The sequence below is a fragment of the Psammomys obesus genome, unplaced genomic scaffold (assembly GCF_907164565.1).
Source record: "Psammomys obesus unplaced genomic scaffold, mPsaObe1.curated_primary_1811, whole genome shotgun sequence".
NCBI lineage: Eukaryota > Metazoa > Chordata > Mammalia > Rodentia > Muridae > Psammomys > Psammomys obesus.
The window spans coordinates 29593208-29608243 of NW_026587216.1; the positions used below are offsets into that span (position 1 = coordinate 29593208).

The 15036-nt window shown below is 42.2% G+C and overlaps 1 protein-coding gene and 1 non-coding gene across 2 annotated transcripts in view; one reads left to right on the forward strand and one right to left on the reverse strand.

The window, feature by feature from the left end:
* The window catches only part of Sgk3 (serum/glucocorticoid regulated kinase family member 3), a 97436-nt gene that overhangs the window by 64031 nt on the left and 18369 nt on the right, over positions 1–15036 (reverse strand). The gene's annotated exons all lie outside the window — the stretch shown is intronic.
* On the forward strand, positions 9629–9733 carry LOC129673786 (U6 spliceosomal RNA). The gene has a single exon (XR_008719716.1). It is a non-coding gene; the product is annotated as a U6 spliceosomal RNA (small nuclear RNA).

Below are 15036 nucleotides of genomic sequence, written 5' to 3' on the forward strand. Positions count from 1 at the left end.
TTAGGCTAGACAAGGCCCTCTAGTTATGGGAAAGGGATCCCAAGGCAGGCAACAGGGCCAAAGGTAGCCCCTGCTCCTGCTGTTAGAGGTCCCACGTGAGGAGTAAGCTGCACATCTGCTGTATATGTGTAGGGGGCCTAGGTCTGTCCTATGCATGCTGATTGGTGGTTCAGTCTCTGAGCCTCTATGGGCTCAGGTAAGTTGATTCTGTAGGTTTACTTGTGGTGTCCTTGACCTCTTTGGCTCTTTCAGTCCTTCCTCCCGTCTTCCACAAGATTTCCCGAGCTCCACCTAGTGTTTGGCCGTGGGTGTCTGCATCTGTTTTCATCAGTTGCTGGGTGAAGCCACTCTGATGACAGTTATGCTACGCTCCTGTCTGCAAGTATAGCGGAATATTAATAGTGCCTAGGGTGGGCTCTCTCATGGCATGAGAATAAAGTTGGGCCAGCACCGGCTGGCCAATCCCTTACTTTCTGCTCCCTCTTGATCCCTGCACCTCTTATAGGCAAGACAAAAACATGAATCTTAAAAAATAAACAAAATAAAGATAGGAACAAAACTAAAATAAACGTATAAATTCACTAGTTCAATATAAGGAAAATCTACTGGGAACTAAAAGAAGAAAGGGTTAAAGATGACTCTATTAAAAAAAAAATCTTAAAGATACATCTGTTTACCGTGCCAGAGGCAGTGGGACCTGGGAGCATGGAGGTGATAAGCGAGAAAGAATAAAGTCTCATGCAATAGCCAACTTTATTCAGAGCATCAGGCAATTTATGGTTAAGAGGAGCCACATGAGCAAATCTGCAGGACAAGTCGCGTGTGACAGACAAGTAGCACATGGCAAAACAAACAAAAAAGCATGCTTCTCCATAAAAGCATATAAACAAGTAACCATAGCCCAGCCGTTCTCAACCTATGGGTTGTGACCCCTGCAGGGGTCGAATGACCCTTTCACAGTTCTAAGAATCACGGGATAACACAGATATTTACACTACAGTTCATGACAGTACAAAAATTACAGTTAAAAGGAGCAATGGAAACAACTTTATGACTGGGGGTCAACCCAACATGAGGCGCTGTGTTAAAGGGTTGCCGCACTAGGAAGATTGAGAACCGCTGCCATAGTCAGTTGTAATGAATAATCTGAAGTAAACTCACTCCTACCAGCCACACCTGGGAGGGGCACCAGTGCACATTCCAAGAACAATTCTGTGTTTTGGAAGAACCTGAGCCTCTTATTTTGCTTTATTAAATTCTATTTAAGTGACCACGTTAGCGGTGATCGTGTTATACCAAGAACTGTTTGTCCTACAGGATAAGAAAATCCACAACTACCTTGATATCTTACAAGCAGACCTCTACGAGGGGCGCTGCAGCCAGTGTGCAGTCTTAGCACTTGGGAAGGTGAAAGCGGGGAGGTTAGCACTTCAGGACAGCCCCAAGGTTATGGAAGACCCTGCCTCTGACAAGCAAATGAGTAAATGCAGTTTATAAAGATGCTAAGAAATTTGTAGAATAAGTAAGAAATTCATTTTTGATGGCACTAAGGAACTAAAAACAAAGAGTGGACTCAAGCTTCCATTCTGCCTTCCCAGTAAGGAGGTGCACCCCACAGAAGCCACAGGAAGAAAGGGTCAACGTGAGAAAGTCTGTCTTCATAAAAGAACCGCAGGTAATGAATAAAGAAGAGAGAGGCAGACTGGGGAGACTTCAGTGGCAGAGCTGAGCAAATGTGAGGCCTTGGGCCCACCCACAGGTACAGGACAACAAACAAACAAACAAACACCTTTTCTAAGAAATTAATTTATGAACTATTGTGTATGATCACCGAAGGCTACTTACATCATAAAAGAGCAGCTGACTGAACATCTTTGCTTCCTAATTGGATAAAACATCAGTTATAAGAACTCTTCCAAAAACATTTGAATCAAAATCTCATTACATCTCTAGATTTATCATCCATTTTATAGGAAACATGATCACAAGCAAAAGGTAAATGGCATGGGGATATGAGTAGAAACAGTCTGTGGAAAATTCTCTGGGTCAAGTGACCTCACATCCTCATTATGCAAATTGTAAGGAGAAAAGAAAGGCAGTGAATTGAGTAAAAGACTTAAAAAGAGCTTTTGCTGGAGGGAGGGCTCAGCTGTTATGAGCACCAACTGCTCTTCCAGAGGACCTGGGTTCAATTCCTAGCACCCACATGGCAGCTTACAACTATCTGTAACTCCAAGATCTGATACGCTCACACAGATATATATGCAGGAAAAACACCAAGGCCCATGAAATAAAAGTAAATAAATTAAAAGAACTATTGCTTTGTACTGTCTGGTTTTATTTGGATATCAAACTAAAAGAAACTGAAAAAATATGAGGCAGCTGGAGAAATTTGAACATGACTGAATATCTATCTGGTGACATAAAAATAAAATAAAATAAAATAAAATAAAATAAAATAAAATAAAATAAATATTTTCCTAAATGTGGCACTATTTCTTTAAGAGTCTAGGATATAAAAAAATGAAGCATAAATATGGGTGAAAAATAACTGATGTCTGGATTAGTTTCAAAGCGACGAGTATAAGGAACAGGGAGTAGGGACATTTCATTAGCTGAAATGAGAAGCAAGTATATTTAGATCATGTTAAAACTGCAATAAGTTTACGGAGGTTAACTGCATACTTCAGGCTACCTTCTGTATGTTTGAGATTTTCTACTATGAAAAGTATGTTTTACCGAGACCCTGCGCTCAGAGGAATGGTGAGACAGGGAACTATTGCTTTTCATTTTTAAGTCAACCTGTATCAATTTTTTCCTTAAGATTTAGAAATATGCATATCTATTACTTATTTTTCCTTAAAACAAAACAATACCCAGGGTCTTACTCTCAGCAATCCTCTGGCCTCAGCGTCCCATGCACTAGAACTACAATCATTAGCCACCAGATCTGAGTCATATACTTTATTTCTAAGAAAGCAGCCCTATTAGTGATATAAAAATACACATAACTGGCCGACCAAGGTGGCACACGTTTGATCCCCGCACTTGGGAGGCAGAGGCAAAAGGATCTCTGTGAGTTTGAGGCCAGCCTGCTCTACAAAGCGAGTCCAGGACAGCCAGGGTTACACAGAGAAACCCTGTCTCAAAAAAACAAATATAAACATATAATTTAGTTCTAAACTAGACAGTATAATACTAGCAGTGTTCAAAGTATAGTCACATAATTCTGGAAGGCCCTAAGACCTCTCCAGGGAATCTGTAAAGTCAAACTATTTTTCAGTGAGGTTATTTGCCTTTTTCAATGTGTTACATTTGCACTGATAGTAAAACAATGAGAACTACTGGCTCACTGGCCAGTCAGGCAGCAGGACACTGTGTTAGCAATCACTGCGCTCCTCCTGGCCTCATGCTTGAAGTCAAAGGGGAGGATGCTGGGGCCCGAGAGATGGCTCAGCTGTTCGGAGCATACATTGTTCTTGTGGAGGACTCTCCAAGTTCGGTTCCCAGCACTTGGATCAGCTCGCTTGCCACGAACTTCACCTGCAGCCCTAGGGGATCCGGCACCATCTTGTAACCTCCTGGGACACCTGGACTCATGTGCACATACAAGCAAACACACACACACACACACACAAACACACACACCAAAAGAGTTTAAATAATCTTTTCTTTCTTTTTTCTTTTGGCTTTTCGAGACAAGGTTTCTCTGCGTAGTCTTGGCTGTCCTGGAACTCCCTCTGTAAACCAGGCTGTCCTCAAACTCACAGAGATCCGCCTGCCTCTGCCTCCTGAGTGCTGGGATTATAGCGCACACCATCACATTCGGCTAAATCTTTTCTTAAAGGTAGATTGTGAGCTTTAGGCTCACAATTGAGCACCTGCCTGATGTGTATGATTTCAATCGTTAGCACCACTATCTTAAGAAAAGGAAAAGAAAAACAGCTGCTGATAGAGCAATGCTATTAATTTTTAACCTTGATCTCAATTTTCCATTTGACAAAACAGGGCATACACATAAACTACTTCTGCTAAATACTAAAGTCGCATGAGTGCAGGAAAAGCCCTCATGGGATTGTGGGCAAGCTGAACAAAGTGCTCTAGTGTACAACACCACATTTATTTGAAAGGATGACTGGCAGATGACACCATTTGCCAACTTGAGTACTTTCTTGAACATGAACAAATGGAGGCTGTCACTATGTGTTTGTTGGCAATGACAGATAATACTCAAGCTTTCAAGCAAAACTCAAGAAAATCTTTTGAAAATCTTTTTCTGTGACCATGAGCCTATCTGTTCCTCACACCCCACCAAGAGAAGTTTATCGTTTATAAGTTTATTGTTCTTATTTCTCTTCGCTAGCATGACTCCATTTCCCCTTCCTTGGAAGATCCCCACCCTCCCCTCACTCCTTGTTTGTTTTTTTGAGGCAGGGTTTCTCTGTGTAGCCTTGGCTGTCCTGGACTTACTTTACAGACCAGGCTGGCCTTGAACTCACAGATATGTGCCAGCCTCTGCCTCCCAGAGTGCTGGTATCACAGGCATGCACCACCGTGCCAGCTGTATTTCTGTTGTTGTTCAATTGCATTATTGCTGGTTTTCGATGAATAAAATCTACTGACTTCTGATATTTATCCCTCGGTAAACATAACAGTGAAACTGCTAGGCCAGTTGCTCAAACCAGTCAAAGGTACACAGGAATTCTAACATACTGCTCATATTCTGTATCTCTAACTGTGGGTGGATGACGGTTCAATTAATTATCCTTTGTACTGTCCACACTTGCTGGAAATGTTCTCTGTGTTTTGTTTACGAGTTTTTTAAAAAGTGAACTTGAAGGCATTTTTAAACAACTGAGTGTGGTGGCGCACCCCTTTAACCGCAGCACTCGGGCAGAAGCAGGTGACTGTGAGTTCAGGGCCAGCCCTGTCTAAAACAAAACCAAAACCAGAGACCACTTTAAGCAACACAAATCCAAGTCTGCTATACATTACACCTTTCCCCTTAAAAAGCAGGAGCGGGCATTTGTAGTTGAAGAAAACATGCATCACTAGAAGAAGCCGGAGTGATGGCCTCCGGGTTTAAGAGCACTTACTCCTTCTCCAGAAGACAGGAGTTCGGTTCCCAGCAACCAAGTCGGGTTGCTTGGTGATGGCCAGTAATTCTGACTCCAAGGGATCGTCCACCCTTTTCTGCCTTCTTGGGCGCCCACACTCATGGTGCGTGCGCGCGCGCGCGCGCGCGCGCACACACACACACACAATTTTAAAGAGTAAAAAAGAGCCATGTGGCAACAGAATCACATAACATTTACTATACAGTTTAGAATAACAGCGTTCCAAATGCAAGAAAATCATAAGAATTCTTCTATGATGAAACAAATATTTGTCTACTGTGCCCTATGGTGTCCAAAGGTAGTGTTATGCAAAAGCATACAGGAGAATAACTTTCTGCATGATAGGAAGTGAGCCCACACCCTTCTTCTGTAGAGAAAATTAGAAGGTCTAGTGAGTTTCTCAAGAAATAATTTAACGGAGAATCAGAGGTCCCTGATGGCCAACACTGACATGACATGTTTCAAACTGATGAGTCGACTGTCTTTGTAGAGACAATCCAGACAAACTGATGACAACAGTCCAGAGGCAATTTTCAAAATTAAAATTGATGAGCATGTTCCTTCTGCATGTCAGAGTTTATTGATCTCCGTATCCGTGCTGACAGAAGTCAATGCAAGTGAGAGTATGGCTGGGCTGATCCTACGGGTCCCTCTCCTGCCCGAGAGTGAGCAGGAGACAAGTCCCTGGATCCTGATGTGGTGCTGCAGCAGCGGCAGGGCACACGCGCCGCTCGGTATGAGCAGGCGTATTGACGGCACATTACCATAGCAGGAAGACTCCATCGAACCACGGCGTGTTCACTAATTCCCCTCGGTGACACCCGAAGTCCCAGCAGCTTAGCAAACAAATCATTTCAGAAATTCAGAATTTCCTTCCAGGAATGCAAGGTTGTTTTTTTTTTTTTTTTATAGGTTGCTAATTCAGAACAGACAAGGATCAATTCTTCAGAAATCCCTCGGCAGACGCAAACATTAGTTCAGTGGCAGTATCTTCCAAATTTACCAAAACTATTTCCAAATTAAATTTGCTAAGGCTCATAAGATCATGGGATTTTTTTTACGGTAGTTTTTTAAAAATTGTTCTTTGAGCTGGGTGCCGTGGTGCATGCATGTAGTCCCAGCTCTCGGGGAAGCAGAGGCAGGAGGATCTCTGAGAGTTCGAGGACAGCCAAGGATACACAGAGAAATTTTCTCAACAAACAAACAAACAAAAATTGTTCTTTGAGACAAAGTCCCACCACTTAGCTCTCGCTGCCTTTGAAGTCACAACAATCCTCCTGCTGCAGTCTCCCAGGTTCTGGAATTACAGGTGTGAGCCACCAAGCCTGACCTTACGGGTAGCTTTGACTCAGCAGAATGAATATACATCAGAAAAAAAAGGCACTGTGCTTGATTTTGCATATAATGAAGAGCCAATACAGGTGCTGAGGACTGTGGAGGTCATACCTTCCTTGGGTTCTCTGGGGAAAGCCACATGCACTCTGACAGAGAGTGAAACACCACACAACTGGTTCAAACACCTGCTGTTAGCAAGTCTATCCCAGTCCAGGAACTGAGTCCAGACCTGACCACCAAGGCTTGTGTCCTGTCTGCGTGCCGTGTGAAGCACACAGCTGTGTTGTCTGCATGCTGTGTGCTGTGCAATAAAGCACACTGCACAGCCCAGTCAGGCCTAGAACTTCCCATCCTGCCTCAGTCTTCCAATAGTGAGATTCCAGATCTATGTCACAATGCCTGTCTTGTGTTCACTTCTAATAAAGATTCTAAGCAGATTAAAAAGAAGTTTCTAAATGGCTAAAGGTTTAAAACATGTAGGGATGTTTCAGCTTTATATCAAAACAGACACAAGAAAGAACATGTGAACACAATCACACAGGACACCATTCTTCTATAACGCGTTGTCACATCAACTCTTGTTTCTCCCAAGTCTAGCCCTGGGCTTTTCAAAACAGGCACCAGATCTGCACTAAAAAGAAAAAAAAAAAAAAAAAGAGCTGTTTACACAAAGATTGTCTTTTATTTCTAAGTAATTCCTCTGTGTGAAGTTTTATAGAAATTACTGTGATGGAAAACCATGGTCACAGTCTCAAAAAGAAAAAAAAAATTAAATGGGGTTAGGAAAACAGTCTATTTCTAAAACAGGCATCACACCTTAAAATGAGAACTCAAAATATACAGAACACCACATCCAGCATGTCCCGAATGGAGGCCTCCTCTAATCCCACAGCCCTCAGTGTTTGAATTAGCCGTGGGAGACCAACACACACTGACCCGCCAAAGTCTAAGATTACAGGAACAAAAGCAAACTTTGCTGTCCTGGAACTTAAATCTACACGAGCTTCTTTCTATGCCCTGTGGCAGATGGATGAATATCCCACAGACTTCACCTTCATAAACACATCAATGCTGGCTAATTAATCTCAGCATTCCCACCTTCTCTCCATTACTATTATTAGTTTGCTTTTTTAATTTTTTTTGAGTCCTCTATGTAGAAATTTGTTCATGGAAAGACTTCTTTGAAATGTCACTACAAGGATGGCTGCGCTCATTCCTCCTTTCAGAACGTCTCCTCAGACAGGGAAAACACATGCTGTGTGGCCCTACCCTCCAGGATCAGAGCAGCTGTGAGCACACGCTTGATACTGAGTGGTGTAACATTCTCTGGGACAACGAAGAGGACGTGAGAGAGGCCTCCCCTGGATCCTGGAAGATGGACGCAATGGCTGGGCATGATGACGTACAACTTTAATCTCAGCTCTTGGGTGGCAGAGGCAGGAGGTTCTCAGTGAGTCTGAGGCCAGTCTGGTCCATGGAGTACATTCCAGGACAACCAGAGCTACACAGTCAAACTCTTGAAAAAAAAAAAAAAAAAAAACAAAGCTTGAGGTTTTTATAAAACTGATCCTGTCCTCCAGAGGATGCAATGTTCAAAGCGCCATCTTGGAAGAGGGACCTGGCACTCAGTAAGCAAAATGGCTGGTGCCTTGTCCAAGACTCTAGAACTGCGACCAATAAAGTTCTGTTCTTTATATATTAGTCATTCTCCATCATTCGGTTACAATAGCATGAAACTGACTATGCACAGTATCATCCAGAAACACAAACCTTTACTCAGTTTTTAATGCAGCCTTTTTTTTTTTCTTGGTTTTTCAGTGAATTCTTTTAGACTCTCATTCTTAAGTATATCATCCAAGCACTAGAGGAAAAACAACACAAAGAAGCAACTTAATAAACAAACTAGAATAAAAGTAGGAAACAGTGTGGGGCTGCAGATGGCTCGGCAACAAAAGCGCTTACTGGCCTTACCGAGGACTTGGGGTCCATTTCCAGTACCCACAGGGAGGCTTACAACCATCTGTAACTGCAGCTTCAGTGGCCCTGGCACCCTCTCATGACCACTGTGGGCACCGGGAATGCCCATGGTGTATATACATACACTCAAGCGAACACTCATACACAGAAAATAAAATCAATAAATCTATTTTTTTTAATCTTAAAAGCTTTATTCACAAAACACAGTTATATCTACGTGAAAAAATAAAAGAGGTAGGGTAAACCTTGAAATAACTTTGATTGTGTTTCTGAGTTTACTAGCTACAAGGAAGAGCAATCCATTCATCTGGGCAGATCCATTTCCACACAAGGAAAAAAAATGAGTTTTTTCTTTAATCAGTTCCCAAACGATGCGTGTCATTCCTCTCCTACCACAGAACTACCGTGGCACATTTCACTCCAACAAGCCTCCACAGTGAATCAACCTCCGGTTACCACACGGCCTCTCGATTTTGCTGACTCAAACAACTACAGTTCCCGTTTATCTCCCGTACACACAGGCAGTCCCAACCCGTCCCAGGCTGGCTCAGGCTCTGCCAATCCTGCTGGCCCCTGATGACCAGGAGCCTAAAACATAAATAAAAACAAGCCAGGCACGGTGGCACACATCTTTAATCCTAGTACTTGGGAGGCAGGCGCATTAGTGTGAGTTGGAGGCCAGCCTAGTGTACAAAGCAAGTCCAGGACAGTCAGAGCTATTACACAGAGAAACCCTGTCTTGGGAAAACAAAACAAAACAAACCCAAAACAAAAATGAATAATAAATAAATATATAAATAGGAAACAATGCTAGAAGACAGACAAAAAGTTGTTTTGTGTGTGCAAGTACAGTTGTGTGTGTGCGCGCGCGTGTGTGTCTCAGGAGACACACCACATATAGCACATACAGCACCATGGCCACACTTTTTCCCTGGGAGCTAGGGATCTGAACTGAGCACTTTACTATTGAGTTTCTAGTTCCCCCAATTTTTTATTTAAAAATCAAAAAAGCGGGCTGCAGAGATGGCTCAGAGGTTAAGAGCACCTGCTGTTCTTGCAAAGGTCCTGAGTGCAATTCCCAGCAACCACATGGTGGCTCACAACCATCTATAATAAAATATGGTGCCCTCTTATGGTGTACAGGAACACATGCAGGAAAAATACTATATGAATAATAAATAAATCTTTAAAAAAAAATCAAGAAAGATGGCCTTGCTTCTATACTAAACTTGAAATCATACAGAACAGACTAGATGATCCTGCACAAGGGTGACATACAAACTCATGAAATGTTCCACATTAAGAAAAAAGACTTAATAGAAAGAAAAGATACAGTCACGAAAGAGGAACAAAAGACTTACAAATGAAATAATAAAGAAGTACTGAGAATAGCAACTCTTAGAAATAACAACAACAAAAAACAATCTAAGAGATTGAGAACAGGCGGGAAAACACAGTAAAGAAAAATTACAGGACTAATCAAGATTTCCAACATGAACAATGGAAAGAAAGCCATTTATCTATTAAAGTAATTGAACAGTAAGTATAAAAGTATCAAATTTTTTTTCATGAAAAGAACAACATGAATTCTAGCATAATGGCAAAAAAATGTTCTTCATCATAAGTTAAGAAAAAAATTCAGTGTAAAAGTTCAGAATAAAAAGTACAAAGGGAGCTTAAAAGTTTCCACAGAGGAAGAAGCCAGTCACATGCAAAAGTTGAAATAAAAATGGTATGATCTCTTAATAGCAACAGTGGGAACTAGCAAACAATGGAGCAATGGTTTTAAAAGTCTGAGGGAAATAATTTTCTACTAGAGTTCTGTAACTGGACAGACTTACCACTCAATGTGAAGACAGGAGATAAGCATTTTCAGGTAACCTACAGCTAAGAAGCCAGGGCAGACCTCAGCAGAAGAGTATTCGCCTAACATGAATGAAGCCTGGACTTTATTGCCAGTGTGAACATACAAAAAATTAACTTCCTAGGGTGGGAGAGATGGCTCAGAGGTTAAGAGCACTAGCTGCTCTTCCAAAGGTCCTGGAATTCAGTTCCCAGCAACCACATGGTGGCTCACAACCATCTATGAGATCTGGTACCCTCTTCTGTTGTGCAGGCAGAACCCTGTATACATAATGAATGAACGAATGATTGAATAAACAAACGAATGAATAAATCTTTTTTAAAAATTCACTTCCCATGCATACTTTCTGAGGAAGCTATTAGATGATGTACCTGACCCAGAATAACTGAATGAACCAAAGGAGCAGAGTTCAGAAGCTAAGGGTTTCAAGACAAAATGAGGACAGAGCCCCATATAGGACCCAGGACCTGGAAGATAGATATTCTGGGGGAAGCTTTCCCAGAGGAAAATAGAACTGAAAGACTTCAAGAGGCTAGACTTGACCATACAGGGGATGGTGTGACACTCCTAGAACCACTTTTAGACCCCTCCTTTTTTTTTTTTTTTTTTTTTTTTTTTTGGCTTCCTGAGACAAGGTTTTTCTGTAGCCCTAGTTGTCCTGGACTAGCTTTGTAGCCCAGGCTAGGCTTGAACTCACAGAGATCCACCAAGAACGGTGTTTAGGACTTAAATATAAGTTCAAAGAAAATGAGCCCTTGGAATGAATGAAGCAGCTCTCTAGATATGAAGTGGACAGGGACAGGGATGAGTCTCTGTCCCTACACAAGTAATCTCAAGGGCTGGTCCACACTAAGCTACAAGTGTTTCTCAACTGTTTTGACCGAGACCCACAGTGATACAAGTAGCACAAGTAATCACATTTAATACAGTGACACAGTCCTATGATGAAACTACGGTGAAATGAGATTACACCTTTGTTTATGCAGAAAATTTTGACATTTTTCTACCTGGGCCTATTTAAGTCAGGGCTTTGTAATACAGGCCAGGACTCCTAAATTGATTTCATGACTTACCAATGGACTGTGATCAGCATTTTGGAAAACACTACAAAAGATTGTCACAAATTTATAAAAACAACCAAAAACACCTAGGGTAGAAAACTGGAGGAGTAAAATGTATGGGAAGAAAACTATAGGCATCATAGAAAGTATCTGAACAGAGCTTTCAAAACACAATCATGTTTGAGAGGCAGTGAATGGGAAAATGGACAGTGCAGGCGAAGGGGAGATGCATATAGGCTCAAAAGCAGAAAGGTGCTAAAGGCAGATTTTGGCACCGAGGGCCAACCTCACGCTGCAGTAAGGGCTAGAGGTGTCAGCAGGGAAGGAGATGGAGGAGTCTGCCTCAGCAGCCTCGAGGCCCAGGTTGTGTAAGTTGGAGGCTGCCAGCAAGCTTCAGCAGTCATCCCATGATCACTTACTTAGTTGTGAATTTTATGTGCATGAACATTGCATAAATTTACATTTTGAATGTAAAACATATCACATCGCTAGAAATAAGGCTAAAGGATTGGTAAACCAACTGGAGTTCGTGTTCTTCTTTTGAATTTCTGTCATCTAAAAGTAAAGGCTGAGTTGATTTGGGCAAGGTAGAAACAAGTGTCCCTCACAGGAGAGATACCCTGAGCACTTCCTTGTGCCTGGCACCCAGCCTGGGCAGATGTTTCAACAGCAGGGAGCTGGCGGTGTTCTTGAAGAGGACCAGAGTCTGACCCCCAACACCCACATGGCATAGCTTACAATGGCCTAGAACCCCAGCTCCAGAGGACCCAACACCTCTGGACTCCACCAGCACATGCTTATAACTGAAAATACAATTTAAAAATAAGAGAGAGGGGGAGGGACAGTCCTTTCACCTTCTTTTGAGGGGCCTAGGCTTTTGCACATGCTGGTCCTTCAACCTGTATTGTGCTTCCTGACAACCGGTGGCAAACTAAACGTCAAAACAACAAAACAACAAAAAAACCTTGAAGCCAGGCATGGCAGCCCACACCTGTAATCCTAGCACTCAGGAGGCAGAGGCAGGTGGATGTATGTGAATTCCAAGCCAGCCTGGTCTACAAAGCAAGTCCAGGATACTCAGTGTAGCCAAGGCTACACAGGGAAACCTTGTCTTGAAAAAACAAAAACAAAACCCAAAAATCAACACCTTGAGAAGGTGCCCTGGTCCCACAGTTCAGGGTAGGGGTGCTTGCTGTGGGCTCCTGGGGCACTTAACAGCACTTTTAATCCTGAATTATAACAGTTTTTCTGCCCTTAAATTTAGATGAAATGGCTAGGGAAATGGCTCAGTGGGTAGGGCACTTGTACATCCTGCTAGGTCAGACAGTGAGCTCTGGGTTCCCAGCAAGAGACCCTGTGTAAATATATTAGGTGGAGCCTGACCAAGGAAGACACCCGGTGTCAACAGGGCCTTCTCACACAGGTGTGTTCCCATACATTTGTACAAACTTGTATACCCAAAAGGCGCACTCACACACGTGCACACACACATGCACACACACACACACACACACACGCACACGCACACGCACACACACACACACACACACACAAACTGACAAGGCTGGGAAAATAACTTTCAGTAGGTTGTTAACCTAGAAAACACGAGGTCCTGAGTTTAATTTCTAGAACCTATTTAAAAACCAAAAATTAAAAGCCTAGTATTGTGGCACAAACTTGCAGCCTCAGCACTGAGGAGGAAGCCTAGCCTGGCCTACTTGCTGAGTTCCAAGATACTTCCTAAATAAATAAAATAAAATAAATAATAAAAAGGTGACAGCTATATCTGGTCTCAGTTAACACATGCTTGTAATTCCAGTATTGGGAGTGGACAGGCAGCGACTCTGGGGCTGGCTGGACACACAGCCTCACCTAATCAAGACCTACTGAGAGACCTCACCTCAAAAAAAAAAAAGTTTTTAAAAAGTGGATCTCTCCTGGGGAATAGTGTCTAAGGTGGATCTCTGACTCCTACATGTACCTGCACACACATATGCATTCATACATACAACCACGCCTGAAGAGACCGCTCCCACACCTCCACACAAAGGTGGACGGTTCCTGAGAAACAACACCCAAGGTGCCCTCTTGCTTTCACATGCATGTAAAATGGCACCCACACTACATGCAGAACCACATCCACACAAAGAACCACACAGAAGACGAAGAACATCGAAGCTTACTGACCACTGGCCATGTCACAGCATCGTTTTCCCAGTGCTGTTGAGCATCAACACAGCAACCCCCGTGTGGCGTGTCACATTACTGTGCCTGTTACACAGGTGAGTAAACTTAACCAGGGATGGGTGGGCCATCGCTTAACTAGAGCCTTGGCAAACGTATACCTCCATTCTTAATTACTGCTAAAGGTAACCTCCCAGAGGTGCTAAAAATAGAGTGTGAGTCACGAGCCATCCCGCCGTGGTTACACTTAGCAGCTCCTGCAATGACATTCTCTCTACTTGTGTCTTCCAGCATAGACTATTAAAGAGAATACAGTTTGGGTTTACATATAATCACAACAATGTCCACATAAAGCTTCTTTTAAGTGTCATTTTCCAAAGAGTCATTCTTTTTAAAAAATGTATTACATTGCATTTAATTGTGTGTGTGTGTGTGTGAGTCCACTCATAAGAACCTAGCAAATGTGAGGATCTGAGGACAGCTTTCAAGAGTTGGGTCTTTCCTTCCACAATGTAGGTTCAAGGGATCAAACTCAGGCTGTCGAGCTTGGTGGCAAGTGTCTTCAGTCACCGAACCATTGCCAGCAGCCGGGAGACTCATTCTTTGATTATGCAGAGAAGCATCAAAGTTGAAACCAGAGGGCTGAGAAGTAGCTCGGAAGAAGAGCACACGTTTATCTCATGAGCTGAGGCTTCACTCCAGCACACATCCCTCCTTCCCAACCGGTAAACCCCCTCTTGCACAACACCTGAGGAAGTTCTAAAAACGCACTCTGAATTTCCCGTACTTCCAAACACAAGGCTGAGTCCCTTCAAACGAAGTGATACATAGACATGTCCTGATACAGCCTCTGATTAATGTCTTTTACATTAATATCTTTATGTTATATATCTACATGTTATATATAACATATATGTTATAATATATATGTTTTATATATAACATGTTATATATAATACATGTTATATATAACATATATATAACATTTATATATAACATGTAGATATGTTATATATATGTGTGTTATATAATATATAGATATATAACATATACAGATATATAAATACCTCATTTGCAGACTGTAGTCCAACCTATCATGGTTGAATCAATGGTTGTATTGAACATTTACTGACTTTACATACTTGCCATTAATCCCTAAATAATGTAATGTCAAATAACTATTTCACATGTGAATGCCTTAAATATTATAAACAGTCTAGAGATGATTTAAAGTATGTGCGAGGGGCTGTGGACAGACCTCAGTTTGTGGAGCATTTGTCTAGCATACACAAGGCCCTTGGTTCAAACCCTGGCACTTCATAAAGTGAGGCGTGTGTGGTAGTACATGCGTGTGATCCCAGCACTTGGAAGGTGAAGATAAGATAACCATAAATTGAAGGTGATTCCTGACAAGACAGGGAGTTTAGGCTAGTCTGCAACGCATGAGACCTGGTCAGTAATAAGTAAGTAAATAAAGCACATAGAAGGATATATGTAG